Consider the following 16,420-nt stretch of genomic DNA (forward strand, 5'->3'; position numbering starts at 1 on the left):
TGAAAGTATTGTTGAATTTAGCAAATTACGAACCTCTACCGAGTTCCTGGAAAGATTTGTTGGATTCACTGTGTCCTGGTCATCTGATACTACCACTGATGTATTTGTTGACTGTATTAATTATAACTGTACTTTTCCTTTTGCTAAAGAAAGTTCATGACAACCACTTTCATTTTGTAACGTGTCATTTGGGGTGACTTAAAATCCATGTTCTGAGTGTTACGTGACTCTTCCTGAGGAGACGGGAGCACAAGTCTACTGGCCCTGGACAGGAAACTGACAGCAAAGCAGTGACACCATCGAAGCCTACCTTGGTGAGCTAATGAGTTTGTTGAGGTTGTTTTCAGGTGTAAGGGTGAGGACTTACCCACAGGAGCATGGAAAGCTCAATGATAGCTCCGTCACCTGATTCCCACCCCAACTGGGATGATGGTTCAAGAGAGCTGTCAAGCTGCCTCTGGGATGGAATGCTGTAAACTTGAAAGAAATGTCTACACTTATGCTTGAGTCAGAATAAGCTATTTTGTTTCTTTTACAGCAAAGTTGTTATTTTATGTGAATAATTAGTATACATGTGTAAATACATACACACACACACACACACACACACACACACACACATATATCTATATGTATGTTAAACATGATTCTAGTCCTTCCTCCTCTGCCCCTACCCCTCTCCTCTACTACCTAGCTCAAATTGACTTTGAACTAACTCTCAATCCTCTTTCCTTAACCTAAGAACTTGTGAGATTAGAAGCATGGTCCACCCTGCTCAGCTGTGATTCTGTTTCTTATCAAATATGAAGTGAGGGTGTTGAGAAAGAAAACTCCTTTAAAATGTGCTGATGCATCCATACAGAGCAGCAAGCAACCCTGTGTGTGTGTGTGTGTGTGTGTGTGTGTGTGTGTGTGTGTGTGTGTTTTCCAATACATTTTTTCCAAATCACCTTTGCAAATTTACTTCCTAGACAACTGGAGCAATTCTCAAAAAGTCTACATAGGATCAAAATCACATAAAACAATGGCTAGCATGTATGCTATCCCTAAGGATGCAGTAGTAGCACATATACCGTAACTGTAACCAACAGCTCTCTAATTGGACTTCAGACCCACTCAACAAAAGGAAACTTACACCTTGTATTGGGAACCTAACCAACTACCCAGGAAGTCATGGATCTTGTAGAAGAGCCTCTGTCACTTTACTAAGTCAGCCTAATTCCTAACTACATTCTAAATATTTATCCTTATACCCACAGTCAGTATAGATCTCACCTCCCATCAAAGAAATGTCTCCTTGCAACAGGTGAAAACCTCTACAGAAAACCACAACTGGCCCAAATGCTGAGAACACATGACCACGTGGAGCCCAGCCTCAACTGACGCCTCTACAACACAACTCTTGCACCTGAGGCTCAGAGATCGTAGCAGAAAATGAAGGTAGAAAGAATGTAAGAACAAAAGAACAGGAAGTTTGCTGTGAGAGTTCATCTAGGAATGTCAGAGAAGCAATACCCATGAAGTGTGATCAACTTGGCTGCCTAAACAAGACCTGAAAAACGTGACACCAGTAGTCGTACTAAGATGGAAGGGGAGATCTCATGGGGCCTCAACTCTAGGCAAGTAAAGAATGCCGAGCGTAGGGAAAATAGTTTTCCCCAGGGAAGAGCCCCCTAGTCCTTTACCCAAAAAACAAGTAGTCAACCCGGAAATCATACTCATGTAAGTAACATTATATGGACTGGGCAGGTTGTATTTATATATTTAGGAATAGCTAAACACATAGACTCGTGTGTGTGTGTGTGTGTGTGTGTGTGTGTGTGTGTGTGTGTGTGTGTGTGTAACAACAGAGGTCATGAATTTGAGAGAGAACATGGCAGGGATGAATAGGAAGAGTTGAAGGGAAGGAAAAGGGGGAAATGCTGCAAATATATCTTAATTTCAAAAATATATTAAATAAAAAGAAATATGCTATTTCTTCAGTGAATGCTATTAGGCAAGTCTAAAAACAGAACCTTAGAATTAAGTTCCTCTTTGGCCATGGGTGTCTCTTGGACTATAACTCAAGGCTCCAATTACTTGTAAACAACCAGTGTTTGTTTTTTTTTTTTCTTCCAATTCTTCTAGATTCACAAATGATGCAAAGCACTGAAATAGCCTGGCAGATGAACACAGTCCCTTCAGAGGAGTCCTAGGCTCACTAGCATTCAGCATGTTGCTTGAGTTAAATGAACCAGCATTGAGAAACATCACACACAGCCAAGCCATTATTAGTCAGTTGTATTCATTTCCCTGTCAAGTGTCAGACTTGCAGAGTAGCTTTTCATTTAGTGGAAGGATGGACAAGTGGATCCTAGGAAATGCTAGTTAGCAAGCATAACTAGCCCCATGAAAGCAATAGGGCCCACACAGAGTTAATGGTTGCTGGGTTTTGTTGTTGTTGTTGTTGTTGTAGTTTTGTTTTAACAAGACTGGACTTTCCTTCTGTAACTGAACCCAACAAATTTATTAACCAGTGCTGGGGGGTGGGGTGGGGAAGAACAGAAGTGGCATCTACAAAATGACACCTATAAAACTCCTGAAGATCAGAAATAGCTGATAGCTTAAATCAGGTTACACACAGTATGCTATTAATAGCTCTTTTTTACATTTTTGCTTTATGTGCATTGGTGTGAGGGTGTTGGACCTCCTGGAGTTGGAATTACAGACACTTGTGAGCTGCCATGTGGGTGCTAGAAATTGAACCTGGGTCCTTTGGCAGAGCAGCCAGTGCTCTTGACCACTGAGCCATCTCCTGAGCCCAACATGAATAGCTCTTGAGTGTAGATATTATCATCCTCATTTTACCAAAGTTGAAAGAGGGGAGAGGAGCTGTGTGTGATGCCTCGAGCTCATAGTCGGAGTATGTAGGAGGTAGAAACAAGAGGATCAGTACAAGGGTCATCCTCAGCAACAGAAGCATTTTAAATCAAGCTGAACCACATGAAATCCTCTCTCTGAAAACAAGAGGGTAGGGAGTGGGGGAGGGGGAGGAAGAGGTCCTTGCTTGAAGATAGGAATCTAGCAATGGCAGATCCACTTTTCTGAGTTCTTCACAAGAAAAATTAAGTAATTCTTCTTCCTAGAAGAAATCAATGCTCCTTGGCTATTTTCCATGGTGCGTCACCCAGCAAATTCTCTGGAGTGGGAAGAATAAAATGTCCCTCAAATATATCAGCAGGCTGTGCTGGCTAGTTTAAGTCAACTTGACACAAGCTAGAGTCATTTGGGTAACCTCAAAGAAGAAAATGGCGCCACCAGATAGGCCTGTGGGCAAGTCTGGGGTGCATTTTCTTGATTGATGATTAATATGTGAGGGCTCAGTGTAGGCAGGCTTTTCTGTCTATACTGTTGACCAGCTCTGTCCCACCAGCTGTTCCCCAAATAACCACACAGAGACTTGATGTTAATAACAAGTGCTCAGCTAATAGCTTAAGGTTGTCTTTAGCTAGCTCTTATAACTTAAATTAGCCCATTTCTGTTCATCTGTGTGCTGCTGAGGCTCGTTTACCTCATGTACAGACTTTCCATCCTCCTCACTCTGTGTCTCATGGAATCTCCTCTGACTCCACCCTTCTTCTTTTTCCCAGCATTCTCTTAGTCTGACTCTCCCACCTAACCTTATCCTGCCTAGCCATCGGCCAATTAGCTTTCTATTAACAGGGAGAGTAATACCTATTTATAGTATATGAAGATTATTCCACAGCAGCCCAGCCCAGAGGTGCTATCCCTGGGCTGAGGATCTAGGTACTCTAAGAGAAGAAGCTGAGCAAGCCATAAGGAACAAGCCAACAGCACTGCTCCACAGCCTCTGCGTCAGTTCCTGCCTCCAGGTTCCTGTTTTGAGTTCCTGAACTGACTTCCCATGGAGATGAACTGTTACTCAGAAATGTGAGCTGAAATGAACACATTCCTCCCCAAATGGCGCTTGGCCATGTTTTATTACAGCAACAGAAAAGTAACAAAATAAAACGATATATGTTGCTTTGTTGGAAACTATTTTAGAGAAGAAACATTTTCATTCTATAAATTACATGGTTTTAATTAATGCGTTATAAGCCCGGCGGTGGTGGCGCATGCCTTTAACCCCAGCACTCAGGAGGCAGAGGCAGGCAGATCTCTGTGAGTTGGAGGCCAGCCTGGGCTACCAAATGAGTTGCAGGAAAGGCACAAAACTAAACAGAGAAATCCTGTCTCAAAAAAACAAAACAAAACAAAATTAATGTATTATAATCTAGGATAATATTAATAAATAAATATCTTGAGATTGGAGTGTATGTATATTTGAGAAATGAGAAAAACAATAAAATGATCATTGAAACAATAGTCATGGGAGTGTGTGGGATTGGAGAGCATTGCTAGTGGAGCAGAAAACAGGGCAGACAGCTATGATGGCTAGTACCTGCTAGAACCAGCTGCTCTTGAGGCTGAGGCAGGAGGATTCCTCAGTACGACAGTGTGAGATCAGTTTGGACAACATAATAAGACCATATCTGTTCTTTTTAAAAAAAAATAGTGCTTAGGACATTTCTAAGCACCAATATTCAATGTATTATGAATTTATGGATATTAAAAGCAATAAACATAAACGTGAACATTTATTGACCTATGAGGCACAGGTACCTGATAAGTGACTGATTCGATCTTGCCTGCCACTCAGGACTGAGAGGAGAAACCTAGACAACATTCAAAGGTTTTGACATGGAAAATGAACATCTCTGTGTGTCCATGCTTTATGTTGGTTTCGGGTAGAGATTGGCTTTTTCTGGTTTGTTTTTTATTGCTGTGATAAAATACTGACCAAAAGCAATTTGGGGAGGAAAGGGTTTATCTGGATTACACTTCTGCATCACAGTGCATTATCTAGGGGAGCCAGGGCAGGAGCTCAAAGAAGAAATGGAAGAAGAGACCATGGAAGAGTGTTGATTTCTATCTTGCTTTCCATGGCTTCCTTAGCTTGCTTCCTTATACAGCCCAAGACCACCTGTCCCACAGACATGGCCACAGGCCAATCTGATGGAGTCAATTTCTAAATTAAGGTTCCTCCTTGCAACAAGACTGTAGTTTGTGTCAAGGTGACAAGAACTAACCAGCATATTGACTACAAAGCCACATGATCAACTGGCATTGGCAGAGGCCCAAAGAACTTGGTTTCGCAAGATCTTTTGCCTTGCACAGCACTGACCAGCTGAAAGTGATTTTTATTTTCTATGGAATATTTTGACATTTTTGATGGACACACTTGGGGGACTGGAATTCTGCCCCGCCCTCTGGCATCTAGTAGGTGGAAGTCATATGTTAGTGCTGAACATCCTTGAACACAGTGTAGGCTGTACCACATAGAATTAATCTTTCCAAAGCACCCACTGGGCCAAGATGAGGGCGTCAGTAGTATCTCTACCACATTACTCCCAGCCACCCACTTCAATTAGTGTCCCTCTGGCCAAAATGGCCATTTCAGTCACGTACTTTTAATTATAAACTGGATATAGTTTCTATATTTACTCAATAGCCATATGTAGAACATTTTAGAGACAAGAGGCAATAAAGAGGGAAACAAGGATTACTTGCTTTTCTCTGTGGAAATTAATACACTCTAGCTAAAACAATTTTTTTCCCAGCTATGAAAGATATTTAAGAAAAATAACCACTCATTTGTTGAGCTTATTAGTTGCCCCAGGGGTGAAAGAATAACAAGTAAGAATGATTTAAAGCATAGAGAAGCCCAAACCCCAAATCACAGAAGATTGAGTGATGGGAAAGCAACTGTAATTATGCTAAGATAGCAGCTGGAGAATGGACATGCCCTGCAGTATTTACTGAGTAGCTTTCATCCCAGGCTCTTCAACTGATGCAAGCTTGAGCTTTCATACAGAAAACCCCACCCATGTCACATGGCACATTGTGGTTATAGTTTGCAGTCTCGGGCTTTCTTTATGTATTCTGAAAGTGTTTGCTGAATACCATGTGCTTGAGGCCAAGAAACAGTCTGAGAAGTTGGGCAGGTTTTTGCTTTTTGGTTTTGGTTTTCATCTAGTCAATTTTTGCTTTGACCTTTCTTTGAGGTTCTGTCAAGGTCTGGTGAAAAGCCTGCACAGTCATTTTGACAAGCTTCGTGCTACTCACCAAGGGTGCAAACTTGATTGACCTCGTGTTGTCGTATTGGTTGAAGAGGGTAGGAAGCAATGTCATCACAGTACAACTCCTTTGGTATTCATTTTCAACACAGTCTTCAAGGTTTAGTTGTTGAGAAAAGAACTACCTGATGTGCTAGCATGTTGTCACATACCAGATATAGTGTATTAAATATCTACACATTTCAGTTTAATCTAGCAGTTCTCTCTAAAAGAATCTTTTTTGGGCAGGGTGGTGGTGGGGGTGGGGTAGTGGTGGTGGTGGTGGTGGTACATGCCTTTAATCCCAGCACTTGGGAGGCAGGTGGATCTCTGTGAGTTCGAGGCCAGCCTGGGCTACAAAATGAGTACCTGGACAGCTTCCAAAGCTACACAAAGAAACTCTGTCCCAAAAAACCAAAATAGATAGATAGATATATAGATGACAGATGATAGATCGATAGATCGATAGATAGATAGAACTTCTTTCAGACTGCAAAGGCCAGGCATGGCTATTTTATAGAGTTAAGAAAAATATAAAAAGGATCTAAGAAGAAAACGGAAATTGTCTAACTTAGGGTTTTATTGCTCTGAAGAGACACTGTAACCACAACAGCTTTTATAAAGGAAAACATTTAATTGGGGTTGGCTTATAGTTTCAGAGTTGGTTCATTATCATCATGGTGGGATATGGCAGCTTGCGGGCAGACATGGTGTTAGAGAAGGAGCTGAGAGTTCTATATCTTGACCTACAGGCAACAAAAGGAAACCATGTGCCACACGAGATATGGCTTGAGCATGTGAGACCTCAAAGCCCACCCCTACACTGACATACTTCCTACAACAAGGCCCCACCTCCGAATAGTGCCACTTTCTATGGGCCAAGCATTCAAACATATGAGTCTACAGGGCCATTCTTATTCAGAGCACCACAGAAATTATTTATAATAGTCTATGACTTGGTGCCCAAAGATAATTATTATTTGATAATCTTTCCATAAAGCACAACTTTAGAGGAAAATTTTAATTCCACAAATACATATACACATTATATATATATATATATATAAATTGAACCTTAAATTTATGATCTTCTTTCCCAATTTGTCAAGTGCCTGGTACAAATTTTTATTGGCACTCATTTTTATATTTGTAAGACATATTTCCTAACATTTATTCGAAGAATTCACTGAGAGACTGGGGACATGGCTTAGCTGGTAAAGCACCTGCCCTTCAAGCATGCTGTGCAAGCAGGAGTAGATTCCCAGCATAAAACCTCTTACATTTTTTTTAAAACTCTATGATGTTATGAACCTTTTTTCCTTAATCAGTAAGACTCACATGTAAGCACACTAAGACACATGAAGCTGGTCAATTCCAAATGTTCTCTCAAATTCCCTTGCTTTGTTATGTATGTGCTGATATGTTCTGCACTGAGGCCACACTTACTCACTGGTTACCCTTCCAACATCTGCCCTGTTCCCAGAGCAACCACAGTGATATTTTAATAACATAATTCATAATTATTTGTTTTCCTGATAAGAGGCCTTTCAAAGGCTTCTTACGGTCCCTGAAATAAAAGTCAACTCCCTTCTTTCCATAGTCCTCAAGCCCCTGAAAGGCCCTCACTCTACTCTGCTTCTTATAATATTGATCTCCAGGATCATCTTTCTCTATTGACCACACCAGCCTGTTATCATTCCATTTGCCATTGCTATAATGAAATACATGATATAGACTACTTATAAAGAAACAGAAGTTTGTGTAAATCACAGTTTTAAAAGGTGAATGTCCACACAGCACAGTACCAGCTCTTGTGGGCATTCAAGGAACTGTACCACCTCATAGCAGATGGTGGGAAACCAGAAGCCTTGGAGGGGCCAGGCTTATACTTTTTGAAGAACCCACTCATTCACAAAGGCTAATCAGGTTCCTAAGACAAATACCTCAATGTCTTCCAAGGGTATGCCCTCCAGACCAGTGAAATTTCCACTAGAACCCACATCTTGAAAATCCACACCAGGGTCCAATACAGCTACCATAGGAACCAAGCCTTCAACACACAAACATGGGTGAGGAGTAACCACAGCAAACTCCCTTTATGTTCTGGGCACGTACGTTCATACTCAGTCAGAGAGCTGTGGAAATAACAGCCTATATTATTGTCCTAATTTGAACCAGAAAGCCCACACACCAGGAGAGCTGGGGATGTAATGTGCATCCTCATCCACAAAGGTAGAAGACCAATGTCCCAGTTCAGAGGGACAGCAAGGCAGCAAATGGCCCATCTTCGGCCTTTTGGTTGTATGTAGGTCTTCAGTAGACTATATCATGTCCCTTGTTACGGTGTGAAATGTCCCCCACAGGCTCACTTGTTTGAATCATTGATCTTCAGATGGTGACACTGTTTCAACAGTCGAGGAATCTTTAGGGAGTGGAGGAAGTGGGTCACTGGAGAGGCAGATGTTGAGGTTGTAGTTGGGGCCTGGTTCTAGCCGGCATCCTTTGGCCTCATACAGTCAGCTGCTGCACACACTTGTGACTGTTTCTTCCCCTTCTTAATGGACTAGATCTCCTCAAGTGATGAAATCAAATAAGTCACTTTAAAAAGCAACTTCTAAACTTGCTTCTTATCAGGTAATCAGTGTTTGCTTGGTCTACTGATTCAAATGCTAATCTCATCTAGAAATATACCCTAAAAATAAGCCCTGAACAATATTGAACCAAATATCTGGGTTCTGCATCGCCCTGTTGAGTTAATACTTGAACGAACCATGCCAGGACCATTTCTTGCCTCTAGACCACCCTATAGTTTTAAAAAAAAAAAAATTCAGCTTGTTCTGTTTCTCTAAAGTGTCTATTAAAAATCAGCATCTCAGGCTGACCTCATGAAATTGTGATCTCTCAGATCTCCCCCAGAGTTATCATAAAATCTCACACATTGCAGTTTGAGTTACTGTACTCATAATGATATGTAATTACCTTCATTATTTATTGCTGCCTTGTTTTTAACCTCTTTCTCCCATGGAAAATAAACTGTTTTATGCGGATGCCTCATATGTTTTGTACATTATCAGAACCCACCAAAAACATATGCAGTAGGTAGTTTTGTTTAAGCATCAGTGAAAGAATTGGATACCTGGATAATGTTAGATCATCATCCTTGTTGTTGTTTTGTTCTTTTGAGACAGTGTCTCTCTGTGTATACCCGATAATTCTGGAACTAACTTTTAAAAGTTCTCCTGAGACAAATTTTTCTTCCATAAGAATTCTAAGCAATGTATGTGGCCAAGTCCTGCTTCAGGAACTGACTTCCATCTTCTCTCTTTTGCTGCCTAGTTTTAGTGACTGTTTGCCAAAGAATAAATGCTGGAAAAGAAGGGAACAATGAGGCACCCTAATGGGAAAGCCCACAGGCCTCATCTTCACCAAATGACAGTGTGGATATGACACCATGAAAGGGAGGGAGCCCATAGACACCATCTTCACCAAATGACAGTGTGGATATGACACCATGAAAGGGAGGGAGCCCATAGACACCTTCTTAACCAAATGGCCATGTGGATATGACACCATTAAAGGGAGGGAGCCCACAGACACCATCTTCACCAAATGACAGTGTGGATATGACACCATGAAAGGGAGCCCATAGACACCATCTTCATCAAATGGCCATGTGGACACCACACCATGAAAGGGAGGGAGCCCACAGGCAGCATCCTTACCTAATGATCGTGTGGACACCACACCATGAAAGAGAGCACTCAGGAAAGCGCAGCTCAGCATTGCTTCTGTTGAACTCTGAACAAAAAATTCCCAACTTCTATCAGTTCCTAAGAAAAGATCACATAAAGTCAAACAGAAATTACCCAACATTTATTCTAAGGTAAATATTGAAAGTAAATGCATTCTGGGTTAGATTCTGGAGCAGACAGAAGGAAATTAATGGAAAAAGCCAATGAAATCTCAGGTTTATAGTTTTTAAAAAAATCAATGTTGCATTTATATTGGTCTCTTAGTTTTAAGCAATATATCACAGTGATACAAGATGTTAATAAAATAAAAAGGGGTAATCAGGTTTTATGATAATTCTATTATTTTGTAGTTCTTCTCTAAGCATAAGCTAAAATAAAAATTGACTTTTGCTAGGTGTGGTAGTGCATACTTGAATCCCCAACAGTTAGGAGGCCACAGCAGGAGGATCAGAGGTTTGGGGCCAGCCAGGGCTACACAGTGAGTTCCAGGTCAGACTGAGCTACAAAGCAAGGCAGTGCAACTCAAATCAGAACCCCAACTGCCACCAGAAAGGGGGAAGAGTTTGCTTGAAGGGATGGTAATCACAAAAATCAGAAACTAAATAAACCACACTCTTTTAACCTTTACAAAAAAAATCCTCAGAGAATCACACATACCCTGCTAGTAGTATTCAAAAGTGCATGAAATTTTTTTGCCTTTTTATGTTAGTCAAATTATACATAGAGTGATAACCACCATTTAAAAACAGTTAGGCTTCCTAGGTCTCAACTGTTCATTCTCTCTCTCTCTCTCTCTCTCTCTCTCTCTCTCTCTCTCTCTCTCTCTCTCTTTGTGTGTGTGTGTGTGTGTGTGTGTGTGTGTGTGTGTGTGTATAACATATGTATATGAGTGTGTGAGTGTGCAGGTGTGCTCACCCATGCATGCTTATGCCGAGCCCCAACGTTGACACTGGTGTCTGCCTCAACTGCCTTATTTTCTGAAGGTCTCTCACAAAGTCTAAAGCTTGTTGAGCCAGCTGTCCTGATTGGCCAGGGAGACTCAGGGATTCTCTTGTGTCTGCCTCCTTGATACTGGCATTATGGTTGAGCAGTTTCACACCTGGCTTTTCTGTGGTTGCTGGGGAATCTGAAATTAGGTCCTCATTCTTGCTCAGTAAGCATTTTACCAGCAAAGCCTGTTCTTATTTCCGTCATCATGCTTTAAAATCCATAAAAGATATTACATTCCAGTTTATGAACATTTAATGTTCATAGCTGAAGGATTGAAAACATACTGACACTAAGTGATTGTTAATGTTGAAATCATTTAAAAAGTTTCAACATGAAATCATTCTCAATTGTTTACAAGCTTTAGCTTGTTTTTCTTGTGCACAAAAGCCAGAAAGACTCTAGGGAAATGAATGGTAATCAGGACTTGAATATAGAAATGCTATCTCTCCTGTCCCTCTGAGGTGTTAGATATCAAGTACTACCAAGAAATTCTGCAAGCAAGTGAAATGGTTCTTTCTGGGAGGTACTACCTATTGAAGAATAGGGGTAGCTTGCTATTTGAATTATTGCTGAGGCAGTTTAACCCCACCTAGTAATACTTTCTGCTACAATCACTTATGTAATGTCAAAATAATAGATAAGTACTACAGAAAATATCCTGGACTTTTGTTTACATGGAAATATTTGAGAAACTAAGATGGAAGACAAAAAATATATATTGAGTTGATTTAATTTCTTTACCTTCATGGAACCACAGATCAAAGTCACAACAGGCAGAAGAAGAAAGATTTATCATAGATTAGAGAAGATTTTTTTAAAATGCAATGATTTCATTGAAGTCTGGACCCTGGATCAGATCTTAGGACAGAAAGATGAAGTTCAGGAAAAGCCAGTGAGTGAGAACCAGGCCTGTATCTAGTTCACAATGCCACCTCAGTGTTCTCTCCTGAGTCTTGGTAGTTATGTTATGGTTAAACTTGTAAACACTAGGGAAAACCCAAAAAAGACGAGAAGACAACTTTATGAACTACTTGGCCATTTTTGCAACTTCTGTGAGTCTAAAGTGGTTTCAAAATAAAAGGACTGTGGAATGTGTTCTGGAAAATTCCTCAGGAAGCTGCTACTTGCAAACAAAGCTCAGTGTTTCCCAATAGCTCCAAGACAGCCAGTGCTCCCCCCCCCCCGCCGCCCCCCACACACCCAGCTCCAAGACAGCCAGTGCTCCTCCTGCCCCCCCACACACCCAGCTCCAAGACAGCCAGTGCTCCCCCCTGCCCCCCCACACCCAGCTCCAAGACAGCCAGTGCTCCCCCCCCCCCCGCCATCCCCCCACACCCAGCTCCAAGACAGCCAGTGCTCCCCCACACACACACACACCCAGCTCCAAGACAGCCAGTGCTCCCCCCACACACACACCCAGCTCCAAGACAGCCAGTGCTACCCCCCCCCACACACACACACCCAGCTTTGAAAACAAATACTGCTTCTTCAACTGAGCAGTAGAAAAAGTACAATGGTTGACCGATGCCACAGGAATATTTCTACAAATAAATAAATTTCAAGTCTAAATGTGGTACATGCCTGTAATCCTTGTACTTGGAAGAGGCAGGGTCATCAGGATATTGGGTCCATCCTTGGTAACAAAACAAGTTCTTTATGGCTAGCCTCGAGGGACATGATATTATATCTCAAAAAGAAAAATACACATTTCAAAATACTGTAATTATACTCATTTCATAGAGATGTTTTTGCTTAAAGAGCCATTGAAACACATTTCTCCTTAATATTTATGCCAGAGCATCTGCTTGTTGAATGATAATTGGGGAAAAAAAAACCCCTGAAAATTGGAAAAAAAAATGAAAAAAAATCCCTCTATCTTTTTTCTTCCTTGTCAAAAGCATACAATTGAGTGTTGATTTTTAAAATTATTTATTCTTCTCTCATATATGGCATCCCAACTGAGGTTCCCTCTCCCCTCTTCCCTCCCAGCATCCCCCACCTCATCCCTTCTCCCCCAGATCTACTCCACCTTTCCCTTCAGAAAAGGGCAGGCCTCCCAGGGATATCAATCAAACACGGCATGTCAAGTTATAATAAAACTATAGGCACATCCCTTCATATTAAGGCTAGATGAAGCCAACCAGTAGGAGGAAAAGGGTCCCCAAAACAGGCAAGAATCAGAGACAGCCCCCACTCTGACTGTTAGGAGTTCCATAAGACTGCACATGAGCTGCACAGCCATAACATGCAGAGGACATAGGTCTGGACAGACCCATACGGGCTCCCTGATTGTCTGTTGAGCCTCTGTGAATTCCTATGAGTCCAGGTTAATTGATTCTGTGGGCCTATTTCTTGTGGTATCTTGACCCCCCCCCCCCAACACACACACACTCCCAGTTCCTACAATCTATTCTCCAGGATTCTCTGTCTTCTCCAGGATTCTCTGAGTTCAGCCTAATGTTTGGCTGTGGGTCTCTCCATCTACTCCCATCAGTTGCTGGATGAAGACTCTCTGATGATGATTATGCTAGGCTCCAGTCTACAGGCATAGCAGGATATCATTAGGAATCATTTCACTGATTATTAATTCTTTAAATTCTGATGTCACGAGGCTGGAGAGATGGCTCAGCAGTTGAGAGCACTGGCTGCTCTTCCAGAGGACCTATGGTTCAATTTCCGGCACCCACACAACAGTTCAAAACTGTCTGTAACTCCAGTTCCAGAAGTTCCCATACCCTCACACAGATACATATGCAGGCAAAACACCAATGCACATGTAATTAAATAAATAAATAAATAAATAATAAACAAACGAATAATTAATAAAAGGAGGAGCCAATGTAGTGGAGCATACCTTTCATCTCAGCACTCTAGAGACAGAAGCAGGCAGATCTTTAAGTTCCATGGTCAAGGCCAGCATTCCAGGTCAGTCAAGATGACATAGTGAGACCCTGTCTCAAAAAAACAAAACAAACAAACAAACAAAAAAAAACCAACCTGATGTCATGTGATCACTGTTACCCAATAGAATACAAACATACAGGGATTTTTCTAAATACCACATGCTTTCCCATTAATTTCCTTTTAATCTAACACTTAAAAACATCAGTGGAAAAAGAACCACAATGCCTGAGGTTGTTCTCTGACCTCTGCCTGAATGCTGTGGTTCGTGCCTGCACTCAAGATTTTTTTTATTTTTTTAAATGGTGTGTGTGTGTGTGTGTGTGTGTGTGTGTGTGTGTGTGTGTACAAATGCAAGTGTCCATGGGGGTCAGAGGCTTCAGATAGCCTTGGAATGGAGTGACAGGCAGGTATAAGTCACCAGAGGTACTCAGTGCCTTTGTGAGAACAATACACACCCCTAGCCACAGTGTTGCCTCTTCTACCTAGATTGGCCTCTCAGTGTCTTTGCCATTACGTTCTTTGTAGAGGTTGACCTGGCTAGAACAAGTTCTACCCTTTGTGAATTGTGTCATAGTGAGATCTCAGCCTCCAAAGTCTTTTAAAATACTTAACAACTTAATTTTATATGAAATGTGATATTTTACTAGAAAAGGCATATACAAATATATTTTATTCAAAATAAATAAATGCAGAAAATCTGAGGTCCTTTAAATATTAATTGAATTGTTAGGTTCTATTAATAAATAGCAGAATATACTCAGCTAATTAATTAGTAATTTTACCAGTATATTACATATACCGATGTCCCAGAGACATGTTTAACAATGTATACTATTTCAGAACACAAAGTGTGCTTCTTCAAAGCCAGAAAAGAACCGATGCTCAAAAAGAAGTAGCTATTAATGCTTTCTGGAACTACCTGCTCCCATGGGCCTTCATTTACCCTCAAAACTATGGTGAGGATTCTACGGGTATACTCCTGGGCTGGAAGAAAAGATAGATAATTACCTTTACAACAATCTCATGAAGCATTCCTACTGAAAAGTTTATGGACTTCAAATATGGGAAATATTTTGCCATTGAGCTCTCATTTTTCTGTATGGCTGCCATATAATTGGATTTGTGGATAAAGACCAATTTACCCCGTAAAGAGTGTGTGTGTATGTGTGTGTGTGAGTGTGTGTGTGAGTGTGAGTGTGTGTGTGTATCACTATTGCTGCTTTCACATTACAATTAAATGTGCCATAATGAGACACTGCACTTCAGCACCCTGTTCTAAGGTGCAGGTTTAGACCTATCCCTGGCATCACGAAACCAGCACATTTCATTCCATTCCCCCCTTCTCCTCGCCCCCAGCAACTCCACTTAGAGCAGCTGAACTGCACTGGAGGACTCTAAGATCCTCTTTGCCCGAGAGGACAAACCTCTTTGATAAAAACCACAAATACACCATTACCTACTTGAGTTTGCAAAACTACAGTGGGACCTAAGTGGTTACTTTTAAAAAATGCTCAGCCAATTACCAGTGAAAATCCCTTTTTCTAGGCACCTCATAGAGAAATTCTTTCTTAGCTAAGAAGGGGAGATGGAGGAAAGTGAACTTTTTATAATTTCCTTGCCTGTTATTTATTTAGTAATAATTCTTGCAGTGCTGAGAGTCAACACCAGCATGCTGTATGTATTCTACTTCTGAGCACCATACCCAGGCTGAGAATCTGAAACTTAGATGCCACATAAGCAGATTTGACTCACCCTTTATTTCTTGTGTGTGTGTATGAGTGTGTGTGTGTGTGTGTGTGTGTGTGTGTGTGTGTGTGTGTGAGAGAGAGAGAGAGAGAGAGAGAGAGAGAGAGAGAGAGAGAGAGAGAGAGAGAGAGAAGTACAGGTACAAGTATACTACTACAGTGTGCATGCGAGGTCAGAGAACAACTTCCTGTGTCAGTGTTTGACACAGGTTTCTTGTTAACCGCTGCTAGGCTAGGCCAGCGGGCCTAGGATCCTCTGAGGGTTCTCCAGGCTCCGCCTTGCATCTTGCTTTGCAAGCCTTGGGATTACAGACATGTTTCTGTGTCCTGCTTGTGGTGGGTTCTGGGGGTTCAAAGTCAGATCCTCATAATTCCCCATGGCAAGTGCGTTACCTGCTGAGCCATCTCCCCGCCCTTGATCTCAAAGTTCAAAAATCAAATCAAAATAAAATATCTTCTATGAGGTGCTATTTAGGAATTGGAAGGAATGTGAACTTAGCTGTCACAAAATCTTCACATTTCTCCACTGAACAATTATTTAGCCTCACTATTTTTCTGTTTTGAAAGGTAGTGATAACTAACTTTCAAATTCATTATGACAATTACGTATGAAGCCTCTGGGCTCTTGTTTCACAACATGTGACAGGGACATCCACAGACCGCACACTCTGAAAACATGTTAAAAATGCAGAATCTGAGACCGGTTCCCAGACCTTATGAACTGGACTTTGTTCAGACCATCCCCCGGATCAACCACACCGAAGCGGCAGAGGCAATGACCTCGTCACGCCGTACGTGTTCAGGAAATGCTAGCTTCTCTCCTTCTCGTCCTGATTATTAAGTCAGCTGGGCTCAGTGTCTGTCACTGCCAGTT

Source organism: Onychomys torridus, chromosome 13 (genome assembly GCF_903995425.1).
Source record: "Onychomys torridus chromosome 13, mOncTor1.1, whole genome shotgun sequence".
In the NCBI taxonomy this organism is placed as follows: domain Eukaryota; kingdom Metazoa; phylum Chordata; class Mammalia; order Rodentia; family Cricetidae; genus Onychomys; species Onychomys torridus.